Source organism: Sus scrofa, chromosome 8 (assembly GCF_054392235.1).
Source record: "Sus scrofa isolate SSC_HxYL_T2T_F1_AM1 chromosome 8, Sscrofa_HxYL_maternal_Yorkshire_Landrace_v2.0, whole genome shotgun sequence".
NCBI classification, from domain to species: domain Eukaryota; kingdom Metazoa; phylum Chordata; class Mammalia; order Artiodactyla; family Suidae; genus Sus; species Sus scrofa.
This window is the reverse complement of record NC_139390.1, coordinates 21,065,199-21,091,554: the sequence shown is the minus strand read 5'-3', so window position 1 is coordinate 21,091,554 and position 26,356 is coordinate 21,065,199. Positions and strand designations below refer to the sequence as shown.

Sequence of the window (26,356 nt, the reverse complement as noted above, 5' to 3'; positions counted from 1 at the left end):
CACAGCAACGCGGGATCCGAGCCGCGTCTGCAACCTACACCACAGCTCACGGCAACGCCGGATCGTTAACCCACTGAGCAAGGGCAGGGATCGAACCCGCAACCTCATGGTTCCTAGTCGGATTCGTTAACCACTGCGCCACGACGGGAACTCCATTTTTTTTTTTTTTTTTTTTTTTTTGACTCGAGGATTCTATATGTTGGTTTTCAGTTCTCATCTTCTTTAGAAATGAAAGATATACACAGCTGGCTTATCAACATGTATCAAAAAATTAATCTGAACTCCGAAAAGTTTTCCTCTTTTCAGTTTCATTTACTGAAGAACTATAATCCTTATTATATAATAACAATAGTAATAATAATAGCAATTAATATTTATGGATCTTATTTTCTCTGCATCATACCTTTAGCGGTTTAAGTAAATCTCACTCTGAAAGTCTTGTCATATATGCTTTTAACTTTCTTTAAATCATTACACATCATCCTACAGAATTAAAAAGAATAAAACAAAGTAGAACATTAATATAAGTACAACAGATGATAAATTCTAACATTCTAATCAGAGTATAAATTATATAGCAGTGCAAGAGAAATATTAAGTTAGACACAAACGCAAGCCCCATAGGTAAGTTGAAATTTTCAAATAGTCACATTAACAAAAGAGAAAGAGCCCAAATCAATTACAAAGCTTTTGTTTTTGTTTTTCTTTTTTTGGCTGCCCTAAAGCATATGGAGTTCCTGATGCTTTGAATCCAAGCCAGAACTGCAACCTCTGCCACAGCTGTGGCAACTCCAGACCCTTAACCCACTGTACTGGGCCAGGGATCAAACCTGGGCCCTTGCTATTGTTGATCTTGTTGTGTCACAGCAAGATCGATCGATCTATCTATCTATCTATCTATCTATCTATCTATCTATATTTAATTGTAGTTGACTGACAATATTATATTAGTTTCAGGTGTAAAATTATTTTTCTTATTCACTAAAATTACCAAGATGTCATCATGCCAACATATAATTAATATAAAAATGACTGAGGTAATTTATTTTGTATTTTCATTCAGCTTCTTCAAAATCTGGTGTTATTTTACATGAACAACATACAATTCAAACTAGACACATTTCAAGTGGTCAGAACATGGCTAGTAACTACTGTATTGGACATCCCGACTCTATGGCAAGAAGTCATTAGAAAAGTGTATTTGTGGTTCTCTTTGCAAATCATATCATATTACATCACATCATAAAATATGTGGCTATATGTGATTATACTATAATGTAAATTAAACAGTAGTATGTACATGGATGCTCTTAGGTACATGTGTACAGATAAATGTGTATATACATATATATATGTGTATGCATATGTATATACATAACAAGCTTGTAAATGCAAATAAATTTTCTACTACTCAATCTAAAAACATGCAGCAGTTGTTTTTTTTTAAGTTAAGAAAACATACAATCTAGTTAATACTGAAAGAAAAAAGTGGCTGCATTGGAATTGTGTTGGTCTTCATCAAGAAATCTACATTTCTTAAGATATTTACAAGAGTTAGGTTAAGCATCTGTAAATTTTGCCTTTTCTGGTGACATTAGATGGGTGGTTCTCAACTTTTCCCTCCCCCTGCCCCAAGACATCTGGCAATGTCTGGAGTCCTTTTCAATTGTCAAATTGGAGGGGGCCTTAGTGGCATCTAGTGGGGTAGAGGATAGGGACCCTGTTGGACATCCTACAACATAGGACATGCCCCTGTTGGCAAGGGATATTACAAAAAAAAAAAATTATCTGGTGCAAAATGTCAATAGCGCCGAGTTTGAAATGCCTTGTTTTAGACCCTACATACCATGTAAAAAAATTTTTTTTATTTAAAAAAAAATTATTCAATATTTTGTTATGATTGCCAGTTCAAAGGTGGGAGCACAAATTCAAAGACTGTAAGTAATTTCCCCATAATTCCAGCAGATTTTATGCAGCAGAGGCAAGGTCAAATTCAGGTCTGCCGAAGTCATATTTACAGCTCTTACTCCTACTCCATACAACAGTACGCCTATTCCATACATATTTACAGCTCGTGTTCCTACTCACACTCATTGTGTTAAAGGCTTGATTTTTGTTTTCTTTTGCTTCATTTGTAATCTGCAGTCCTTCACGAACTTACACTTTTGTGAAATCCCGAAAAAAAAAACCCGACAGTGATAACAATAATAATAATAATTCATTGCAAAATAAAAATCAGGAATTCCCGTTGTGGCACAATGGTTAATGAATCCGACTAGGAACCATGAGGTTGCGGGTTTGATCCCTGGCCTTGCTCAGTGGGTTAAGGATCCAGCACTGCCATGAGCTGTGGTGAAGGTTGCAGACGCGGCTCCGATCCTGTGTTGCTGTGGCTCTGGTGAAGGCCGGCGGCTACAGCTCCGATTGGACCCCTAGCCTGGGAACCTCCATGTGCCACAAGAGCGGCCCTAGAAAAGGCAAAAAGACAAAAAAAAAAAAAAAAAAAAAAAAAAAAAGAAAAGAAAAAATCATTCAAAATATACGCCCTGATCCGTATTAGTAGAAATGACAATGTTAACCTGTTCAAAAGTTATAAAATGTCCCAGTATTTACTCTTCACTCTCAATTTCTGTACTTCTCTTATTGCTAATCTATACAAATTCTAGGCATAGGATGAACTTCACACTGACATTTCAGTAGCACTGTAATAGAGCATATTAGAAATTACACTACTTCCTTTAATTAAAAACAAAACTTAAAGATTATTACATCAATTACAGTTTTGTATTAATGAAGCCTGTTTGATTTTCAAGCAGTATTCAACTTGCTCAAAAAAGTAGTTTTTTTCCTAAGAAAACAATATGAAAAAGTAAGATTTATGCAGATATCAAAATAGACATTACTGTTAGATCTAAAATGTAAAATACTCAAAGGGATGGCTCCTTTTCTGGGAGTACAAAATGTTAAAAGACAGAGAAAAGTGATTTGTGAAACATACGTGCTTCAAAAATATGATAGCTCTGAACAGTTCTTCCAAAGGCGAAACAATTTCTTAAAATGTAAGTGGGAAAGTGATGCTAATTTTTAATCACATTGTAAATGTTTTGTTTTTACATCATGGTATTCTACTTAACAGGATTAAACCTAATTTAGCTGTAGTCTCAATGTTCTTTTCTCTTAGAGATCCACTATGTGCCCATTAATTTTACTGTCATGGAAGGCATATAGCCATTAATACCAGAGAAGAGTCAATAAGAAGCTTCATATAATGTGCAGATTGTTCCTGCAGAATTTACAAAGCCTCTTCAGAGTCATCTGCTGGTACAGTCAGAACCATTAAGTCAGTATTACTTAGGCATATAAAGGTAATTTTATTTGGTAAATATTAAAAAAAAGAAGACTGGCCAACATTAACGAGTCCTCAAATAACAAATGCTGAAGGGGGTGTAGAGAAAAGAGAACCCTCCTGCACTGTTGGTGGGAATGTAAGCTGGTAAAACCACTTTGGAGATGAGTATGGAGGTACCTTAGAAAACTATACATAGAACTACCATATGACCCAGCAGTCCCACTCTTGGGCATGTATCCAGACAAAACTTTCCTTAAAAAAAGACACATGCACCCGCATGTTCACCGCAGCTCTATTCACAATAGCCAAGACATGGAAACAACCCAAATGTCCATTAACAGACAACTAGATTAGGAAGATGTGGTATATATACAGAATGGAATACTACTCGGCCATGAAAAAGAATGAAATAATGCCATTTGCCGCAACATGGATGGAACTAGAGACTCTCACCCTGAGTGAAGTAAGTCAGAAAGAGAAAGACAAATACCATATGATATCACTTCTATCTGGAATCTAATATACGGCACAAATGAACCTTTCCACAGAAAAGAAAATCATGGACTTGGAGAATAAACTTGTGGTTGCCAAGGAGGAGGGGGAGGAAGTGAGGTGGTTGGGGAATTTGGGATTAATAGATGCAGACTATTGCAGAAATGAGATCCTGCTGTGTAGCACTGGGAACTCTGTCTAGTCACTTATGATGGAGCATGATAATGTGTGAAAATAGAATGTATACATGTATGTGTAACTGGGTCACCATGCTGTACAGTAGAAAAAAATATATTGGGGAAATAACTATTAAAAAAAAAAGACCCTTATTCCTACTGTATAGCACAGGGAACCGGGTCTAATCTCTTGAGATAGAACATGATGGGGGATGATCTGAGAAAAGAATGTATGTATACATATGTATGAGCGGGTCACTTTGCTGTACAGCAGAAATGCACAACATTGTAAATCAGCTATAATTAAAAATACAAAAAATATGAAAAAAAAATTAAAAAAAAAAGACGACTGGATTCTCTGATAGATGATCGTCATGGACTGACCTGTGTCCCCCAAATTCGTATAAAGTCCTAACCCCCTAACCCCCTGAGCCTCAGACTGACTGTATTTAGAGAGAGGGTATTTAAAGAAGTAAGAAAGGTAAAATGAGGCCAAATGGGTGGGCCCTGAGGCAATATGACTGGTGTCCTTGTAAGAAGAGAGTAGGACAAAGAAATGTGGCTGCACAGAGGAAAGACATGAGAGGACACAGTGCCCAAGAGGCCATCTGCAAGCGAAGGAGAGAGGCCTTAGGAGAAACCAAGCCTTTCAACATTACAATTTTGAACTTTTAGCCTCCAGAACGCTGAGAAAATAAAATCCTGATGTTTATTTATTTTTTTAAAATTTTCCCACTGTACAGGAAGGGGATCAAGTTATCCTTACATGTATATATTACAATTACATTTTTTCCCCACCCTTTGTTCTGTTGCAACATGAGTATCTAGACAAAGTTCTCAATGCTACTCATCAGGATCTCCTTGTAAATCTATTCTAAGTTGTGTCTGATATTTAAAGCACTTGGGCTATGGTATTTTGTCATGGCAGCCCTAGCAAACAAATAGAATGATTTAAAAATTCTGGAGTTCCCTGATGGCCTAGCAGTTAAGGATCTAGACTGTCACTGCTGTGATGTAGGTTCAATCCCTGGCCCCAGGAACTTCTGCACACTGTAAGTGAGGCCGAAAAATTTTTTTAGCAAATGTTGAATAAAAAGTTAGTCAAGTTACTAGTCCCTTTACAAAGAGACTACTTATGACGGGATTACATCCTGATAGACCCATCGTCACGCTGAAAAATATGCTAAGTCAAAAATGCATTTAATATATCTAACCTACCAAACATCATAGCTTAGCCTTGCCTATCTTAAGCATGCTCGGAACACTTACATTAGCCTACAGTACAGCAAAATCATCTACCTCAATGCCTATTTTAGAATAAACTGCTGAATATCTCATGTAATCTACTGAATACTGTATTGAAAGTGAAAAACAGGATGGCTGTATGGGTACAGAATGCTTATAAGTGTACCAGTGGTTTATCCTTGTGACTACATGGCTGACTGGGAGCTGAGGCTCGCTGCCACTATCCAGCATCAGGAGAGAGTGTGGTATGCGTGTCGCTTGCCTGGAAATATTTAAAATTCAATGTGCAGTTTCTATTGAACGCTTATCATTTTTGCACTACTGTAAAGTTGAAAAATCATAAATCAAACTATCGTTAAGCTGGAGACTATTTTGGGAAAACATTGACAATGATTCAAAACCTCCTTTTATGCATCAATCAAAGCTACTAAATGCACAGAGGAAATAGTGAGAAGCAAATACTAAATATTAATTAAATGCGAAATATTCTTTAAAACATCAACCTTATTTTAAGGTACACTGTTGATATGAATCACTTCACTTACTTCAAGTAATTCTCATAGGAAAAACACTGAATCCAAAATAGGACTCAAGAAATTTAAACAAATGTGTAAATCATATGAACGGGAATTCTGGTAGGAAAAACTTGTCTGAATAAACTAAACAGTGTAAACTACTAGAATCGGGTGGTTTTATGAAACATTCAGTGATAAAAAAAAACAAGGATAAAACTGAATTTAAGTTGTTGAATGTGTTAGAATAATCCATCATCAATTTAATCTACTGATTTAAAAAAACTTCTTTATAAGTGCAGTGATGGAGGAACTTTTAAATTTGTTTTCTGAATTTAACTCTCTGGAGTTAAATTTGATAAGGCACGCTCTCTGAACAAACGACATTTGGAAAGAGCTTCTAATACAAAATTACATTTTTACTGATGCAATATATGAGAACCTAATCAATGAAATACCAGAAATAGCATTATTCACAGTTCAAAATTTTCCCATTGAGTAATAATTAGTGAAAAACTGGTATATTTTAGATATGAAAAAAAGAATAGAAAACTGTGGAAAAGAAAGTTATCTACACTGATGACTCCATTGGCAAGGCCAGTGTTTTCATTAATTGGATTTTCTAAATTTAATGTCCTTATGTTGCAAATGAAGCAAGGATTCTAAATTTTAGTATGAATTTAATTCTCCCAGGAAAGTCAGTAAAACACATGTAATCTAATACAGCACCTGCATTTTGTGAAATAACTTTTTATTTTCAGGACAAAACTAGAGATAAAATATTAAATCAATTATTTCAAACATTAAAACTTTTAATTTCACTGCCAACATTATTCCTCAATTCTTTAAAGCATTTTAACCGAGCCAATATCTAAACATTATTCTGGCATTTTCTTAAGAAAAGGAATTTGTTAATTCATCTAAACCAATAAGAAATATACCAGTATTACAACTTCCTTACTTTCCTCCAAGTTCATTTCAAGCATTACTAGATGAATAACATAAAATGTCTTCAGAAATAGGAATATATCAATCCAATGCTAAGTATTATACCACAGTTAATTTCAGATATCTGAGTTTCCATTTATTAGGTTACTTTCTCTAAATTTAGAATTTAATGTTATTAGGTTCGAACATTCAATTTTTGGAGCTATATCAATAGTATAGTAACAGCAGTACTAGTTAAATCATAAGCACTCTTCCTAAGGCAATGAGGCAAAATGTAAAAGAATTTTAAAAGATTTCAAACTTTGGGTTTCTGCTCAGTTAAAAACTAGCTAATATGATCACCATAAAGTTATATGACTAAATATTATAGGGGCTTCCATCTAAATCTGTCAGTTGACTCCACAGATTGGGGTGGGCTTGAGAGTATTCATTTAAATACAAAACAAATCTCAACCCTAGTTATTGACTAGGCTGAGATCAGCTTCTTGCTCACACCCCAAAACTCAACATGATTTCATCTTTTTTTGCATTGTAAGTTGTCTTGCGTGATGAGAATCTTTTTTTTCTTTTTTAGTTGAAGTATAGTTGATATACAATATTATGTAAGTTACAGGTGTACAATATTTTAAAGATTATATTCCATTTCTAGTTACTATAAAACACTGGCTATACTCCCTGTGTTGTACAATATATCTTTGTAGCTTAGCTTATATATAATGGTTTGTACCTCTTAATCTCCTTCCTCGATACTGCCTGCCCTCCTTCCCCTGCCCCATTGGTACATCCTAGTTTGTTCTATCTGTAAGCCTCCTTCTTTTTTGTCATACACACTAGTTTATTGTATTTTTTTTATTATTATTATTTTGTCTTTTTAGGGCCACATCAGCGGCATATGGAAGTTCCCAGCTAGGGGTCAACTCAGAGCTGTAGCTGTCAGCCTAAGCCACAGCCACAGCAATGCAGGATCCGAGCTACGTCTACAACCTGCACCACAGCTCACAGCAATGCCACATCTACAACCTACACGTATGTGTGTATTTGGTGGGGAGTAGTGGACGAGGTCACTGAAGGTGCCCATGCAGGTAGAGACCAGATCACAAAGAACTCAAAGTCTGGGGCCTATGTGGTTTGATTTATATTGACATAATCGGTTTCTTGGCCAGTTATTCAGGTGCTTAATACAATTTTTCATTTATATAAATTGATTTGTATAAATTACAGGTGAAAATCTAGTGACAACTTGCTAAAATGAAATTTAAAATTAGAGACATGAAGTAAATTAAGCTTTAATGTTTTCGTTAATACCCTATACCTTCCTAAAACGGGGACAAATTTTTGTTTTCAGTATGGATCAGGAAATGAAATTCCTAGGAGATCTCCCAAACCATTGCTGAGGATAATGAATTATCATGAATGGCTCATGGAATATCTTGGCAACAAAGGATACCAGATAATCTTTTAAGAGTTTTAGCTTTTCCAATTTGTTAGAATCAGTAATCAAAGTGGTGAATGCAGGATTATGTATACGGAAATCATGGAGATCTTAGAGCAGACAACGTTTCTCTAATTTCATAAAAAGAGTATGATACCAATCCTTTTATTATTTGGTCACCTTTCTGAATTATAAACTCTTTCTACCTCTCTTTTCCCTTGGTCGAATATTACAAAATATATGAGTGTTTTAGGTGAAATATATTCTGAAAAGGGTAGCATAATAATTAAAAATCTGATCAATAACAGATAAACTCTCAAAAATCATTATTAATTCTAAGGAAAAGAAAAATATAATGCCCTTGAACAAGTATATCATGTTCTATATGCTAATGAGTAAGAATTATATACAAGTTTATTTTGTGGGAATGGGAGTAATTTTCATGGAATTACATCCACATAAGTTTATTTTATAACAAAATAGTTTATAAAATACTTGATATAAAATTTTGTATACCACTGATGGAAGACGGAGAGCACATATTTTTTGTTGCTATCATTAACATTTGGGTCAAGTGTGACTTTTAGAGATTCATGATTCTTTTTCCTCTGTCCTCAGCTATCTCATATGTATCCATGAAATGGAAGGACAAAAGCAAATGAGCCAAGTGTTTTGGGAAAGAAGTCATGAGATATTAATTTGAGAAATGAACCCTGTCACAGAAAAATAGAAGAACTGGCCATCCAACCAATGAAAAACACAATAATAAAATATATAATTAGTTTAATATGTATATATATGTGTGTGTGTATATATGTATATATATATAGAGAGAGAGAGAGAGAAAGAGAATATATTGAAAAAAAAAGTCAAAAAGGCCATAGTTCTCTGATTAAACCATTTTAAAAAATCTACAAACATTTGATACTATTTAAAAAGTAGAGTTTCAACTGTGTATATATCTGAAAAAGACCAAGGTTTGGATGGTTCTAGTTTCATCTATCTACCTATCTTTTTTTTTCTTTTTACAGTCATACCCATGGCATGTAGAAGTTCCCGGGCTAGAATCAAATCAGAGCTGCAGCTGAGGCCATAGCCACAGCTATAGCAACGCCGGATCCAAGCTGCATCTGCAACTTATGCTGCAGCTTTCAGCAATGCTGGATTCTTAACCCCCTGAGTGAGGCCAGGGATGGAACCAACATCTTCATGGAGACTACATTGGGTCCTTAACCCACTAAACCACAATTGGAACTCCCTCATCTATTTTATTTGGAACTTATATGAGAACAATTCACACTGATATAAATAAAAGTAAAAATTTGACATCGAGTCCCCAGTATATATTATAAAGGTCTGGATGCAAGCACTTTAAAGGTGACACTATTTCCTTTGTCCAGAGTTTCTTTTTTAGCTGATAATATGTTTTTATAGTAATAACTGGCTCTAAATGCCAATTACTAAATTTCATAATCTCTAGTTAAGTTTAGGGAAAATGTTCAATTAAAGATTAGTGTTAAGTTCTATCTATAGTGTCAGATATATGTCAAGGCTCAAAGTTCTTTTGATATTCAGTCAATACAAACTTATTGAGGATTATTGAAATCTCTGAAATAACCATCTGCTATCCTATTGGTTTTTTACTAGAATACACTGAAATTTAATCGGAAAACAGGCATTTCTTTTCTCTTAGTACTTTCTGGATTCATTGTCAGACAACAGAAACATTTATTCCAGTTTTGTACATTTTACAACATATCTACTTTTCTCTTTTTAAAAGGCAAGCATTGAACCTGAAACTTATTCCCAGAAAATGCAGCCTGGATTTTTCACTTAGTATTTCCCACATGTTCCAGCCCTTCTCTAATGGTTCTAATGCATCCATCCCCTGCCCCAAGTAAAGCTGAATTTTTAATGCATAAGCTTATTTTTTGAGCTAATGGTACCTCAGGATAAAACATACTCATGGATAATGGGGGGAAAGGCAGTAAACAGAAAGGCAGACATCTACATTTAGTCTGGAATGAAGAGGAAAGCTTGTGATAGGTGACAATTTGAGAAAATTTAGCTGATACGGAGGATTCAGTCTGTATTTCAGCATCGTTAACATTTTTTTATGTAAGGACCAGATGGTAAATATTTTAGGCTTTGTGGGCCTGGATGCTGTAATTATTCATAGGAATCCGTGCTTCGGCAATCATGTAGTAAATAAATATATATTCAGCATTAAACATGCTACTATCACTTTAGTAGAAGCCATGGTGAACAAAGTACATCTGTCCTCCAAAGAGTTGGCAATTAAGTGGAGGAAAGAAAAGACTGGTTCTCACCAATCAACAATCAATCTATACTATGGCTTAAGAAACTCTTCAGTGCCATGTCTGGTAGTACAGAGCTCAGTTTCAGCAGAATGAAGCAGACGTAGAGCAAATGAGAGGGAAGGAGGCTGGGGACCCAGAGCTCAACTCGCTACTGCTGAGATACCAAGACAACATAGAGAGAGCTCTCTAGACAGGCAGGACACTGGGAGTCCAAAATACATGTAACACATTCATGAAAACAAACAAACAAAAACAAAACACAGTATATTACAGATTCTAAGAATGTCAACCCTGGAGCAAAAAAATGTCTGGGTTCAAAACATAGCTCTGCCACTTACCAGCCATGTGACCTTGGGCAAGTTGCTCAAACTCCTTCTCCTTTAGTATTCTCATCTATAAAGTGAGAGTGATTATAACTCACCATGTGGTAGCATTATGTAAGAATAAAATGTGTCCGTATTTATCCACCCTCAGAACAGTGCTGGATGGTTTGGTAAATTCTAAATAAATGTTTCCTATTATAATCACTATCATGGTCGTTGTTAATAAAGTATAAGGATACTAATCTGCTTTATGTATAGATACATTTGTATGTGTCCAGGAAACTTGAAGTCCCTCTGTGTCTGTAGGCTAAAGAAAGTAAGAACAAAACAAAATTAAACAACAAAAAGTAAACAAGAATACAATGGTCTACTGTTTTTCTAACTGCATCTATAGTTAGAATTTTAAAGCTTATACAGAATCATCAATATACCTCATGAAATATTACAAGAATTTTGTCTTTACTTCTAAAAAAATTTAAAATCCTCTCAATAAGCAGTGAAAACTGTATTCTGTATATTTTTTTCAAATAATAGAATATTTGATGAAGGCATTCTCCATATACACAAATTTCATTTTTTAACCAAGTCACTATGACTTGTTTTCTCCAAAGAACTATGACCAACTGATCACAGCACTTCCTAGTCTAATTGGAGAAAGAGGTTTGTTTTTCTATGTGTGATGATTCTTTCCTTTTTCGGGATGATTTGCATTGTTCCACTTATATTCACTATATTGTGAGCAACCCTTCAGCTCAGCAGCCAAAGCAACAATGTCATTGATTACCAATACTGAAGAGTTCCTCAATCAGAAAAAGATATAGTACCCATTTAAGTCACAAGTACTATACCAACCATGAGAGAATTAAAAGGCAACTAAATCATGGACTCTGCCCTCAAAAAAAACCAATAACTCTAGAAGAGTTAGATATTCATAAAATGCACATAAATATGAGGGATATGCTTTAAATAATTTTTAATAAATGTGATTGGTGAGCATGACAGAATAATTCTGACTCATGATTTGAAGGGATTCCACTTATTATCCCACATAGTACATCACAATCATCAATAGAAGAGATGGATAATACAATAATAACAACTGGTCATAGCTTTACAGCTGAAGCTTGGAGGCCCCCACCTCCCGTCCAGAACAAGCATTCGTTCTTTACTTTACTTTATCCTGCTGACGACTAGGAAACCTAAGGAAATGGGTTCAGAAGTCTAAAAGTAAGAGACGGTTTTAGCCACCTTGGGCTGCTGTAACAAAATACCACAGACTGAATGGCTTAAAAAAACGAACATTTATTTCTCAAAGTTCTGGAGGCTAAGAAGTCTAACATCAAGATGCTGGCAGATTCGGCTCTTGATAAAGACTCTCTTCCTGGTTTTCAGATGGCTGCCTCTTCACGCCTCCTCACAAGGTGGAAAGAATGATTGCCAGCTCTCTAGTCTCTCCTGGCAAGGACATTGATTCTTATCAGGAGAACCCTGCCCTCACGACGTCATCTAAACTTAATCACCTCCCAAAGGCCACACCACCAACTACCACTATATTATGGGTTAGGGCTTTGACATGTAAACTGGGGGACATGAACATTCAATTCCAAACAGGGAGAGTCAAGAAACTCGGGATAATGACCACCAACTAGTATAACAATATTTTGACATTTTAGAAGCATGTTGATACTTTAAAAACCATCCATGGCCTATATTGATGGAAATAAGCTAAATATGTGCCCTGCTATACTAAGATGGACCCCAAAATATGAATAGCATTTAGTAGTTGCATATGTTATGTAAGGCTGAAAGGTTAGGTATGTTCACCTCAATATATCATGTGTACACAGGTTATTTGCATAATCATTTCACTGAATCTGTACCAACTCTGTAAAACTGATATACAAATGGCTCGAACAATTTGGGGGTTAAGGGCACAAGACATGCTATTATTGGAAAATCAACATATAGCTTTACAGTCAGCCTTCCTAGGTATCTGCACTTCCACATCTGCAGATTCAGCCACCCCTGGATCATATGCTACTGTAGATATATTTATTGAAAAAAATATTATATAGTCCTGGCTACAAAACGAAGAAGAGCAGGTCCCCTTATCAATGGCCCTTGAAAAACAACTCACCCTTAAAAAAAATCTGCCACAACTCTACTAACCCAATGTAGCAGCATAACACAGTTTTGATACTGAAATTTGAGTGAAAGTAATTTGGAATTGATACCATAGAGAGGTAGATTTTCCCTTATTTTTTTTACCTTTAAGTGCACTGTAATCCCACATTTGTTTTTTTTTTTTTTTCGTTAAAATAACTGGATTGAATCTAAATACAATCACATCTTTTGTTGGTTTTTATTTGAATAAATATGGCAGGAAGTACTTACTTTATAACACTAGTTCTGCAGAACCTATTTCCTTTCCATGTTCAGATGTCATGAATATTTATGAACCCAGAGATGGAAGCAGTAAAATAAAATAAATTGGTTTGAGCCACACACTATTCGGTGATCTTTTCCAGTTCATTCAACCGACTGCCACTTGACCAAGACCTCACTCAAATGAACTTACACATTAAACTACTCTCTGAAAAATTGATTTCCCAAATGTTTTCCAATTACAAAATCACATGGGGTTTTGTGGAAGCATTCTGGAAAATAATCAGTATTGGTAAGAATTTTAATTTTGATACAAAATTTAAAAAATCAAATGCTGGTTATTGGTTATTGGTTCTCAGCCCCTCAAGCCCCATCCTAAAGCATGCTTTAATAAAAGTTTGCATTTTTGTCCTGAAAAGTTTATATCTCCTTCTTTGTTAAAGAAATATGGATTCTTCTCTTGACTATATGACTTATGGGGCCCTTCTGTGGGAGGAGTGTAATTCATGACTCCATTGTCAGGTATGGCCATCTGACTTTCTTTGGTCAATAAAATGTAGGCAGAAGTGATGCAAATCCAATCCAAGTAGAAGTTTAGCCAGTTTGTATTCTGCTAACCCTCTTGCTCTCCCCCTCTGCCATGGGAATAGCATCCTTCAAATAAGGCCTGTTCTTTCATATCAAGTTCCAGAATGAGGAAATACATGAGACCAAAACACATGAAAACTCCCACCTAATAATATGCAATATGAATGAGAAATAACCTGTATATTTGTAAGCCATGGGGATTTGTCAATGAAGCATAAGCTAATAAAGCTGGTACTGGAAATGGGATGCTTTCATAAGATAAGCCTAAACTATGTGGCACTGGCTCGTGGTATCAGGGGAAAGGTAAGGGCAAAACTCTTTTGAAAGTCTGAAAAACAGTCCTATCTGGAGTTCCTGCTGTGGCTCAGCTGTAAGGAACACAACTAGCATCCATGAGGATGCGGGTTTAATCCCCGGCCTTGCTCAGTGGATTAAGGATCAGGGGTTGCCATGAGCTGTGGAGTAGGTCACAGTTGCTGCTCAGACCGCACATTGCTGTGACTGTGGCATAGGCTGGCAGCTCCAGCTCTGATATGACCCCTAGGCTGGGAACTTCCATATGCTGCAAGTGTGACCCTAAAAAGCAAAAGAAAAAAAAGGAAAAGAAAACAGTGCTACCATGTTACAAAGATGCAGAATGGTTTGTGAAAGTTTCACCTACGATGATTAAGACAGATAATGTTCTGAATGAGTTTCTGTTAAAGAGGTTGGGATAAGTAATATTACAGATGAGACTTTGTTGTTACCAGTTAGGTTTAATAAACTACTACAAGAAATAAATTGGCTTAGAAAAGAGCTGACGGATGTTTATGGAGGGAAAATGCGGAAGATTCAGAAATATCAGTGCTTGCAAAATGAGAGATAAAATAGGTAAAAGATAAAGACAGGGCAGGGCAAGGACCAAATCCAGGATGTGGTTGTCAGTGAGTTTGTTTCTGCATAAATGAACCTCTCCACCGAAAAGAAACTCATGGACTTGGAGAACAGACTTGTGGTAGCCAAGGGGGAAGGGGAGGGAGTGGGATGGACTGGGAATTTGGGGTTAATAGATGCAAACTATTGCCTTTGGAATGGATAAGCAATGTGATCCTGCTGTATAGCACTGGGAACTGTATCTAGTCACTTATGATGGAGGATAATGTGAGAAAAAGAACATATATATGTATGTGACTGGGTCACCATGCTGTACAGTAGAAAACTGACAGAACACTGTAAACCAGCTATAATGGAAAAAATAAAAATCATTTAAAAAAATTTTTAAGAAAAAAGGAAAGAAAGGAAGCAAGGAAAGAAGGGAGGGGGGAGGGAGGAAATGGTACCCTCCCTTAATTTGCCTTCAGAATGCTTTTACATGGTAAAAGGTCTCAGGGAAAAGAGACAGAGAGTATGGTGCTTCCCCTAAAGACTGATAAATTCTAATTACCTGCATCTCAGTTTAAAGAGAGGCATGCTTCAAAAAGAGTTGTGGGTCAAGCTATTAGGACAATTAACCTGAGAGAAATCAAATAAATTTGAAGCTGATAGAATTTTTAAGTGAGTTGTACTTCCAAAAAAAAAAAAAAAGCTACCAGCCTGAATTAAAAGATTCTGTGACTACTTAAGACATAAAATAAGCTTAGGGCTGCCAAATGTACACGGCAGAATGAAAGCTGAAGAAAATCTCTCAGGCCCTAAATAATAACCTACAGGTTAGTCTTAAAGAAAGTACTTCTCTGGGAATGGAGTCAGAAGTCAGAACCAAGTGGGAAGCTGTTCTCATGGACTAGAACAAAGGCCTAATCAAGAAACACTCCCTACTCCCAAGATTGTGGGCTGTTCTGAGAGCAAGATTTAATAATTCCTTTAGATAAGCAAATGCTATATGTCTCTATTTCTGTTCTTCCTATTTCTGATTAAAATCGTAATTGCCATTTTATCTCTGTTTTATCAAAGTATCTCAGATGTTTGGGGACAGAATTTTGTGGGGTTTTTTTTCCTTTTAAAATGTTAGGGTCCTTGATCAAGATGTAGCTGATACAGAGCTCATTACAAGACCTTGGGTCTTTAGCCCATTGCTGAATTGGAAGGGGGCTTTTAGACTGTCTCTTGTGGAACAGTCTTACATTCATTTTGCACAAAGAAGGAGAAAGAATGAAAGTGAATATTAGTGACCAAGAAGTCTGACAACAGTACATGGCCTCATTGCTTCCATATATGCTCCCTTCTGTTTACCTAGGAAAGGAGCTTGCATCCTCTCCTGTACCATGTAAATTTCAGTGTCTTTCTTTGGGGAGCATAAAACTCAGCAGCCCCTGTGAGGCTTGATCACATGACATGACTGACCAGTGAGTTTAAACAACAGTAGTCAGTTTAAAGCAGAAATTTTTAAAGTCATTGTGTGGTCCTACAGGCAATCTTGTCCTTCCACCCTGTGCTCAGAATAGTGTACCATGAATCTATACTGCTCCTGCAGTGTGGGAAAGAAGACACAAGGAATACAACTTTAACCACCCAGAGCTGCCAAAATGTAACAGAGATAGAAACATACCACAGTTGTTGTAAATCACTGATATCCTGGGGGTGTTTGTTACCACAACATAACCTTTAAAAATGACAAACATAGTCCTATGCCTTCAAGACTGAGATTCTAAAACTTACATTTCACCCAATACCCTTCCAGCTGGGTTCTGATTAATTACTGCCAGTTGGAGGTACCTGCATGAAATCAGAAAATAGAAAGACAACAAAAATACAAGTTTCCACATCTGGAAACAGCACCAGCAGTTGTGGTTCCTATATCCCTTCATTATCATAAGAAATGTGTGGTCATAGTGTCTCAGGAATACTACTTTCTCACATCCATACCTTCAGCGCCATGGTCCCTACAGTTAGCATTCAAATAGCACTGCCCTTTTCTCATGTTTTCTGGCATGCCTAGGGGATAGTAACAACTCTTTCTCTTAGTGTACTCTGGGTAACATCACCTTTCTTCTTACTTACTTATGTGTCTCCAGTCCTTTTAGTTTCTAACACTTGAATAAAAAGTCCCTGTATTAAACCCCTTTCTGATTGAAACAGTTACATCATTTCCTGCATTGCATCTGATTGATATAAGCAGGGTATCAAAGAAAAAGATTTTTAGAGTGTATGCTGTATGTTGGTTTTAAAAAAATCTTGGTAGTGTGGAGAAAATTGAAGAGATGGAGAAACAGAACAGGAACAAACATGACATGATGCCAAGCGTTCAATCATACATAGTCAATCAACCATATGAAGCAGATATAATTCTTTTAGCTGTGAGGACACTCAGCTTCAGAGATATTAAATGAAGAGATATTAAGTGAACATCCAAAAATTACTTATCATTGAGGAGGACAGTATTAAAATTCATTTCTGTTTGATTTTAAAGTATATCTTTTAAGCTTTTACTCTTTTAATAATACAAAGATGATTCAAGTGAACTATTAATATAAAATAGTATAAAATAAGTGTTAATTTGTGCAGCAAAATAATATATTATAAAATGAGATCTATAAGGAAGATATGCCCACATACCAATGCAATTCAGGAAAATGCTCTAAAAGAGACAGAATTTGCACTGTATCATAAAATGCAGTAGAACTGGTGCTGGCAATAAGGAGTACAATAAAATCTGCAGGAGAGACAAGAAAAGGTGAACAGACGAAAGGCAAACTAAATGGAATTTGCTTCAGAACAGTTAAGTTGCTGATGTGATAGAAACTGGCATTAGATTTTGGAGTTAATGAGAGATAAACTCAAGCCAAAACATGTTACAAAGACAACTAAGTGCCTGGCAAAGCTTAGCCCCATTTCATGGAAAATGTGAGTCTTTGGAATTTCCCAAGCAATTTAGTGAACATTTATTTTAGTTACAATATGGAGAACAGAACAGATCAGAAGAAATACGAACAGCGTATTAGTGGGTACATTTTTTCATTAATCAAACTTTGACTTGATAATGCCCAAATCTACAGTGCTGCCAGTGGACTTTAATATTCACATGTTCAGAGTATCTAAAAGAGTGTGTAAAAGAGATAATCTGTGGACTTCAGAAACATATAAAGCTCCTGGGTAGGGGTTTTACTGTGATCATGAAAAACTAAGATGAAAATTCCACAACTTCGCTAGTAATGCTTTCAGTATTTTATCACCTAAGTAATTCTTCATACATAGCTAAAACCTCTTCTTCTTTAGTTTAGACTCCTTTGTTTTCTTTAGATTTCTGTGGCCATGCGACAGAATGGCAAATAATTTCCCATAAACCCACGTGCAATTATACTCCACGGCCAAAATGACGGCCCAAATCCACAACGTACTAACACGTCCTACAGATCCTCTCAGTCGTTACTGACATGTGATTCAGGCTTAACATATGCCTATTTTACATGATATGCATCTTAAAAACCCTAATTCATTTCCTCCTCTCATTTGTGTTATCAGTGAGCAGAGTCTAATATAGACTTGAGTAGAAATAAGCTGTGTTATGGGCTAAATTATCTCCCCCTCTGCTCCCTGCCCTGCAAAGTACACATGCTGAATGAAGCCTTAGGCCCCAATACCTCAGAATATATCTGGAGACAGGGCCTTGGAAGGTGTGATTAGCTAACGTGAGGCCGTGGCAGGGGTTCCTAATCAAATCTGACTTGTGTTTCCTTAACAAGAGGAAATCTGAATACAGAAAGAAATAGAAGGGATGTGCAAACACAGAGGAAAGACCAGGTACACAAAGAGTCAAAGGTAGTTATCTGCAAAGGAAGGAGAGCTGCCTCAGAAGAAACAAACAGCTGCCAATACCTTAACCTTGAACTTTCAGCCTCTAGAACTATGAAAACATAAATTTTGTTGCAGAAGTCATCAATCTGTAATATATTGTTATTGCAGCCCTAATGATCTAGAAAAATGTTAAAAAACACAGTAATTCCTGCATATTATTTGATAAAAATCTAATGGGACACTTTTAATGTATACATTAAGTGAAATAATAAAATGCAAATATTCATCTTCAGCTTTTCTGAATGCATTAAATATACTTTAACTTCCTTTAATTCCTATACTTCCTTTTTAAGGCAAGTTCAGAAATTGAGTGCCTTATGAGCATTGTCTCAAACTGAACTTGATAACTAAAAGTAGATAACTATATAGCTAATTTAATCGTAAAGTTACATCTTCAGTATCTGTGCAGTGCAGTGACATTTCCCAGTAACATTCTAAAATTTCTGAACTTTCCCTGAAAAGTGATTCCAATTACTGAATTTCTTCTTTACATACATGGTGAATTTAATGCAAATATAAGGCATGCCAAAATAAGTCTAAATATCATATCACAGGATATAGCATATATGGCCTTAATTCATGAAAATTCAAACAGGCATAAATTTTATAAATCATTCTGTGCTTTTCCATTGCTTGAATTGTTATATAATTGTCCAAATATTTAAATTCTGTCTCTTCAAAAATTACTTCTTGTATCATCCATAGCAAAATCAGAAACAAACAGTACTCTATAAGGACTCTAGAGTCTGTGGAAAGAATGAATAATCTTCGTAGCTTATTGGAAATGAGTCTCTAAGGAATATAATCGTTTTTATCAGACTCTGATCTCTGTTTCTACCTCAGGGTTTGGCATTTTGTCCCAGTGTGTTTGACGATTTTCCACAATAATCTTTGAAAGAAATGACTGCTTTTTGGCTCTTCACTGCAACACATTAGGGCATCGAGAGGAGATAAATTAGTTAATTAGTCTGAAATTTCTGAAACTAATGGTGGTAAGTAAACATTATTTTGGATTTTTAACTGACTTCAATAAAATTCAACGCATGCTTAACTATCATAGAAAGAACACCGTGTAGTGGTCAAGAGATAAAACTAGAATCGGGCTACTTGACATTTGAACCCCAACTTTGCCACTTACTGGCCTGTGAATTTGAGCAAGTTATTGACCATCTGATGATTTTGTTTCAATAATTATAAAACAAGGACTAAAAATAATACTTACCTCATAGGGATGTTAGGAGTATCAGATGTACTGTCTTTAAAAGGGCATGCTGAGAACGTATGACATAGTATATTCTGTACAAGTGTCGGTTAAAGAAGTAAACACATACATGAAAAAAAAAAAAAACCCTTATATGCAACAATTCTACCTCTCCAAGGAGGTGTTTTTTTCTCTTTCCTCAAGTTTTATCCCGTGCAAATGAGCCAATACAATATCTGTTAATGTGTAACATGTCACCATGAAATTACAAAGTCAAATTTTATATTTTATAGAATCACTGATAATTTGCTTTGAAGTAAAAAAGGACTGCAAATGATGGAAATAGGGAGAAGTCACAGAGACTTAATTCCTCCCATTTTGAAATTGCATCCCTGATGAACAGGCCAGTATCACTGCCTTTGACTTCACTTTGATTCACCAAAAAGACATCTAACTGTATCAAGTATTTCATTTTTCTATTTTTACTGATTATAACACACACAAAAATGAATAACTTGATCAGGGTGAGGTATCTACAACAGTGTAAAAATTCTGCTGTTTCCATCAGAATTTTGCCTCCAGAGGCAAGTCTGTCTACACTTAATCTTTCCTATTGCTTTGGTCTTCTGATCAAAGTTTGATCTGACCTTCTGAGTAAATGCATCGGTCATTCTCTTTTGATGAAAACCAGTTCACAGACAAATCAAATGTATCCTTCTCTCATCTTATGCAACCCTATGAAGAGTCACATAAAAATGGAATCCAGTTCTGAGATATCAAAAGATCCCCAAGTTAAAGGAGAAATTGAGCTCTAAGGGAATTACTTCTTATTGAAAAAAAAAAAATCTGAAGTCCAAGGAAAAAAAATAACCTTTAATAATTGCCTTGTTATCGTTCAGTTTATCTTTTTAGCTTGTTCCGGCCTCTCTTCTCAAAGGTCTTCGTGGCAAGCTATTTTACTAATGTGTAAGTTCTATATGTATGAATCATAGGACAATTGGGAATATACATAATACTGTAACTAATTAAGCATATAAAAACAATTTATTTAACATGTTGGTTTCCATCTTGCCCTAATTATAAATTGGGTCACTACATGAAAATAACTTAATGTTATCCAAAGTTTTATCCCTTGTTCAGTATAAACCGAAGGACATTACATTAAACTAATCTGTTTAATAGTAAAAACAAAAGAATATTTGATGCTTAGGAAAGCAGAATGTTTTGTGGCATCCATTAAAATTGCACATATTTAGCTTAAGCCTGCTAAAGATAAAGTAGATCTTTGAAATTTTGACCTAAAATTTTACAATGTCCCCACATAATTCAAAAATATAAAAATTTTACACATATGAAGCATCTCTTGACAGGGAGATTTTAACCTTGAAAGACACATTATTCCAGCTAATGAGCAATTCCAAGGGTATCTTCTACATCAAGCTAAATATGATTGCCCTCTCAGTGTAATTCATTGGCCCTAGATCTGTTCTCTAGAGTCATGCAGGAAATATTAAGACACTCTTTTACATGGCAGACCTTTAAGCACTAAATATGCTACTTTGCCCTCCTAATTGCTCTTTTCCAGAAGGAATATCGGATGACAGTTAGAGCACATATGCAGGCTTTCATTAATGAAAATGAATCAGAGAGTGTCAATCTGATGAGCTATCTGTGTCCAATTTGGATCCTTGGGGAAGATTTCAACCCTGAGCCACACTGATTTAATTAAAATTCTAAAATATTAGCTAGCTAAATAAGCCCCCATTTAAAGTCCTTCAAATACACTTTTAAAGTCAATTCGGCCCCTTAAGCATGTATTTAATGTTTAGAGTCCTGCATCTCTGCTATAGTGGCTAGGATTTTTTTTTTCTTCCAGCTGCCCTCGATATAAATTGATGGGGACAGAACACATACAACATTGTAAAATGCTCATTCCTGCATGTGGACTGCTGGCCAAGCAATTCTTTCCCATTGAACATTGGCAGCACAATGTTATTTCTTCTATTAATTTCCATTTTTATGAGTTTTCTTTGCAATTTGGCCTGGGAAATGGATCCTGGGAAGTTCTAAAGGGTCTAATAAATAGGAGCCTTTGGAATTTATCAGGGACAGAAATGATGCCAACTCAAATGCAAGCGTTTGTGTTACTGTGCTCTTCAAAAATAATAGCACTTTCCGTGGCTCGCCATTTTTTGACCAGGCAGAGTAACTCAATCTTGCAAATAGAGGATGCCTGAGGATCCTAAATGTGGGAAACTTTGGAAACAAAAGCATCTCAGGCAGACATAAACTTAATTTTTTAGAGTTGAATTTAAAATACTAACTGGCCAACATACTACTATATTTCTTCTCAGCTCCTCAGTTATACAACTACAGTACACTGAAGAATTACTATAACACCAGTGGGAAAATTTACAAAGACAACTATTTTCTGAATACCTGGGATCTCTTAACAGTGTACTGTTTAATACACTGATATAGGTAGTAGAGCATTTTACAACGAAGGTTTTGAGAGAAGTCAAATACCTTTAAAAATTGTATTTATTTGGTTTTAATCTAATGTTATTTCAAAGCACAGTTTAATGAATTTTCTAAGTACATATAATTAATTTAGTCTTTCATCTAAAATTGTTTATTTTGCTTTTAATTTACAGATAGGTATATTTGATTAATTATTCTCTAAATAAATTGTGAGATGTTTCCTAGTTTCAAGAACTCCCTATGACTTTATCATGAGAACATTTAGCAGAAAATTTGCATTTCTCCACCTGGGCTCAACACTATTGCTCTAACACCCAGTGAAATGACAAATTTTGTAATTTTTTTAAAAAAGCCTTAGCTTTACTTATACAATTAACACAGGACCTAAATGTGATGTTACTGTTCTACATGTTAAAGTGAGTGCTGATTTTTAGGTGAATTTATAAAAGCATGATCTCTGGAATAATTATAAAGGTAGGGTTCATACTCAGATCACTCAGATCGCATAGCTCAGCACTCATGTCTACATGCAGTATTTGAAGAGATCACTTTTGAATGGGATTGGGTGACTTCAAAATCTTCTCTAATAGTGAAAGTCTAAGATTTTTAAGAATTTGACATCAAACAGTGAATGAAAAGGAAAGGCAGAAGAGCAAGATAATGGATATGACAACCAAAACCAGAGCTATCCATAATGCAAGACTAAGACAGAATAGGAAACCACTGTGTTTGGATATTTAAGAAAGGCTTCATGAAGGTCTGCCTTTGATAGTGGGTAGGATTTTTCCCACACTAAGCTGAAGAGTATCTGGAAAGGAGGGAGGCAAGGAACAGTGACAATTTAGAAATTTGGAGGGAAAGGACTATCTGGAAATTTTAAATGAGACCATATTTTGGAAATTATTAAATTACAAAGAGAAAAGTTTGACTATCATTTATGAGGAAATGGGGAATAGGAGAGATGTGATTACAATTGCACTTTAAAGCCATTTTTTTTTTCCAACAACAGACATGATAGTTTGACACATGAAAAGAAACCAAAATAGAAAAAAAAAAAAAATCAAGAGCCTGTTGCAGCAGTCTAGGAAAGAGCAAATGAGATTTTAAAGAATGTTGACAATAGGAGAGGAAAAGCAAAAGAAAACAAAGGGAGAAAGGGTCTATCAAATTCCTTCTAGACTTCAGGCATTAGATGGGCTGGAATAATTAAAAATTTTACTATTCTTATGACACCTGTGTAAGGTTGATATCCTTACTATTTTTGAAAAGATAAAGATACTGACAAAGACTTTAAGGAACCTGTTTAGGCATACACGTAAGCGGCAGAACTGCTATCACAAATTCTAGAATTGGAATCCAAAAGTTACAATCATTGTGTTATTTAACCAGTAAGTTTTTTTAAGCTATGTTTTAGGTTACTCTTATACTCACCTCCCACACTAATCAGTTGTATGAATTTACAGCTATAAGCAGAATTTTACAGTATCACTGTGGGTATAAAATTCTTAAATATCACTGTGTGTATCTAATTTGGAATACTTTGCCAGTGGTTGACTGTGGTGACATGGTGCTCTTATCTTTATGGCAAAACATAAAATCTTCAAGTTGTATCAATTGGTAGAGAGGGACATAAAAAGAGACAAAGTTGATGTTGAATTTGTTTCTCTAAATTTTTGCTGGCATTATTAGATCTGGTAAGTTCACGAGGATGAGTTAAAGAATAGTATAGTATAGTCATCTTAGGGTAAGCTGAATTTTAGTTTTGACAGATGATATCCATATTACCAACTGGCTTAATTTAAAACAACAGAATCCATGGTAGTATGAACAAAATTTATTAGAAGATATTAACTTGTTCATAGAACGTGCATTATTGGAAATTCCAGATTCTGAAGACCTACAGAGGCAGGATCTATAGCCAAGGTCACTGCTGGGTTTCTCTATACACACCCTTTAACCTTTCTCATTTGGTAACCATAATTCGTAAGAATGAACAATGTTTCTGTTGTGGCTCAGTGGTTAATGAATCTTACTAGCATCCATGAGGATGCAGGTTCGATCCCTGGCCTTGCTCAGTGGGTTGAAGATCCAGCACATTGCCATGAGCTGTGGAAGAGGTCAGAGATGCAGCTCTGATCTGTTTGTTGCTGTGGCTGTGGTGTAGGCCAGAAGCTACAGCTCCAATAAGACCCCTAGCCTGGGAACCTCCATATGCCACAGCTGTGGCCCTAAAAAAAAAAAAAAAAAGCAAAAAAAAAAAAAAAAAAAAGAATGAACACAAAAGTACAGTCCCTGCCTTTTACAAAGAACCAGGTATGTCCACCAGCACATCTTTTAAGATCAATTATTATCTCTCATGTGACCATCCTTTCATTTTTCTCACCTCCAAATCTTATTTAAGTGTATCTGACTAGCAGAACATGCATCACCATCCTGCACCTCAGCTGCAAGGGGTTTTTGGGGAAAAAACTTCCTGACATGTGACTTAGCAATGCAAGGTTCAAAATGAGAATTATTTTCAAATACAGACAAATATAGATGTTATATCACTTCAATTCATGAATGTCCACTAGAGTCCAGATCTTAATACTGGCCACACAGTATTAATACATACAGTATGTGAACCTCTCCCCTATTTAAACTTCCAAACAACAGCATGCACCCAAACCAACATAACTGTTCTTTACACAGATAAAAGCAATCACCCTTTCTATAAAGAACTTAATTCAGTTGCTGAATGTATAATTCTAAGACTTCTGAGTAATATCCTTTCCACCTATAGAGGAACTGAGTCTTGATATATTTTAATTACACACAAAATAAAGTTAACCTTTACCCAAAAGATACTATATAAATATAAGGAGAACAAAAGGGGAAACTGAAACATTTAAATAGACAGATGGATGGAGGGATGTAATGTAGGTCACAAGAAATAGTTACTATTTAAAATTATTTTATATATATATATATATATATATATATATATATATATATATAAAACTATACCTTTGTATGGTATGTAACTACAAAAATACAATTTACACAACTTAACAGCAAAAAAACCAACAACCCAACGGAAAAATGGGCAAAAGACCTGAATAGACATTTTTCCAAAGAAGATGTACAGATGGCCAACGAGCACATGAAAAAATGCTCAACATCCCTGATGTTGAGAAACGCAACATTTCAGAAACATTTGAGAAATGCAAATCAAAACTACCATGAGATACCACCTCATACCAGTCAGAATGGCCATCACAAATAAGTCCACGAATAACAAATGCTGGAGGAGGTGTAGAGAAAAGGGGACCCTCCTGCACTGTTGGTGGGAATGGAAGCTGGTACAACCACTATGGAGAACAGTGTGGAAGTACCTTAGAAAACTATACATAGAACTACCATATGACCCAGCAATCCCACTCTTGGGCATGTATCCGGACAAAACTTTCCTTAAAAAAAGACACATGCACCCTCATGTTCACTGCAACTCTATTCGCAATAGCCAAGACATGGAAACAACACAAATGTCCATTAACAGACAGCTAGATTAGGAAGATGTGGTATATATACAGAATGAAATACTACTCAGCCATAAAAAGAACAAAATAATGCCATTTGCCACAACATGGATGGAACTAGAGACTCTCACCCTGAGTGAAGTAAGTCAGAAAGAGAAAGACAAATACCATATGATATCACTCATATCTGGTATCAAATATATGGCACAAATGAACCTTGCCACAGAAAAGAAAATCATGGACTTGGAGAATAGACTTGTGGTTGCCCAAGGGAATGGGGACTGTGTGGGAGGGATTGGAAGCTTGGGGTTAACGTATGCAAACTATTGCTCTTGGAATGGATTAGCACTGAGACCTATGTCTAGATACTTACAATGCAGCACGACAATGGGAGAAAAAATTACGTATACAAGTATGTGTAACTGGGTTCCCATGCTCTACGGTGGAAAAAAAAGTGTGTTGGGGGAAATAACAATTAAAAAAATGTATCAAATCACTATGTTGTACACCTGAAACTAATATGAGAATAGTCATACTTCAATAATTTTTTTTAAAAGACCATAGTATAGGCATTCCCATTGTGGCTCAGCAGTTAACAAACCCAACTGGTAC

General features: G+C 35.6%; 1 long non-coding RNA gene across 14 annotated transcripts in view; it reads right to left on the bottom strand.

Moving 5' to 3' along the window:
- LOC110262070 (uncharacterized) overlaps positions 1–26,356 on the bottom strand; it is a 1,266,882-nt gene that overhangs the window by 1,154,227 nt on the left and 86,299 nt on the right. For 4 of the 14 annotated variants that reach the window (XR_014813703.1, XR_014813712.1, XR_014813715.1 and 1 more), the window contains one exon: positions 404–483. The exons of 6 other annotated variants lie outside the window; for them this stretch is intronic. This is a non-coding gene — a long non-coding RNA (uncharacterized LOC110262070). Of the gene's footprint in view, positions 1–403; positions 484–10,813; positions 10,869–26,356 lie in introns of those variants that run through there. 4 more of the 14 variants (XR_014813702.1, XR_014813713.1, XR_014813695.1 and 1 more) reach the window with 2 other exon arrangements.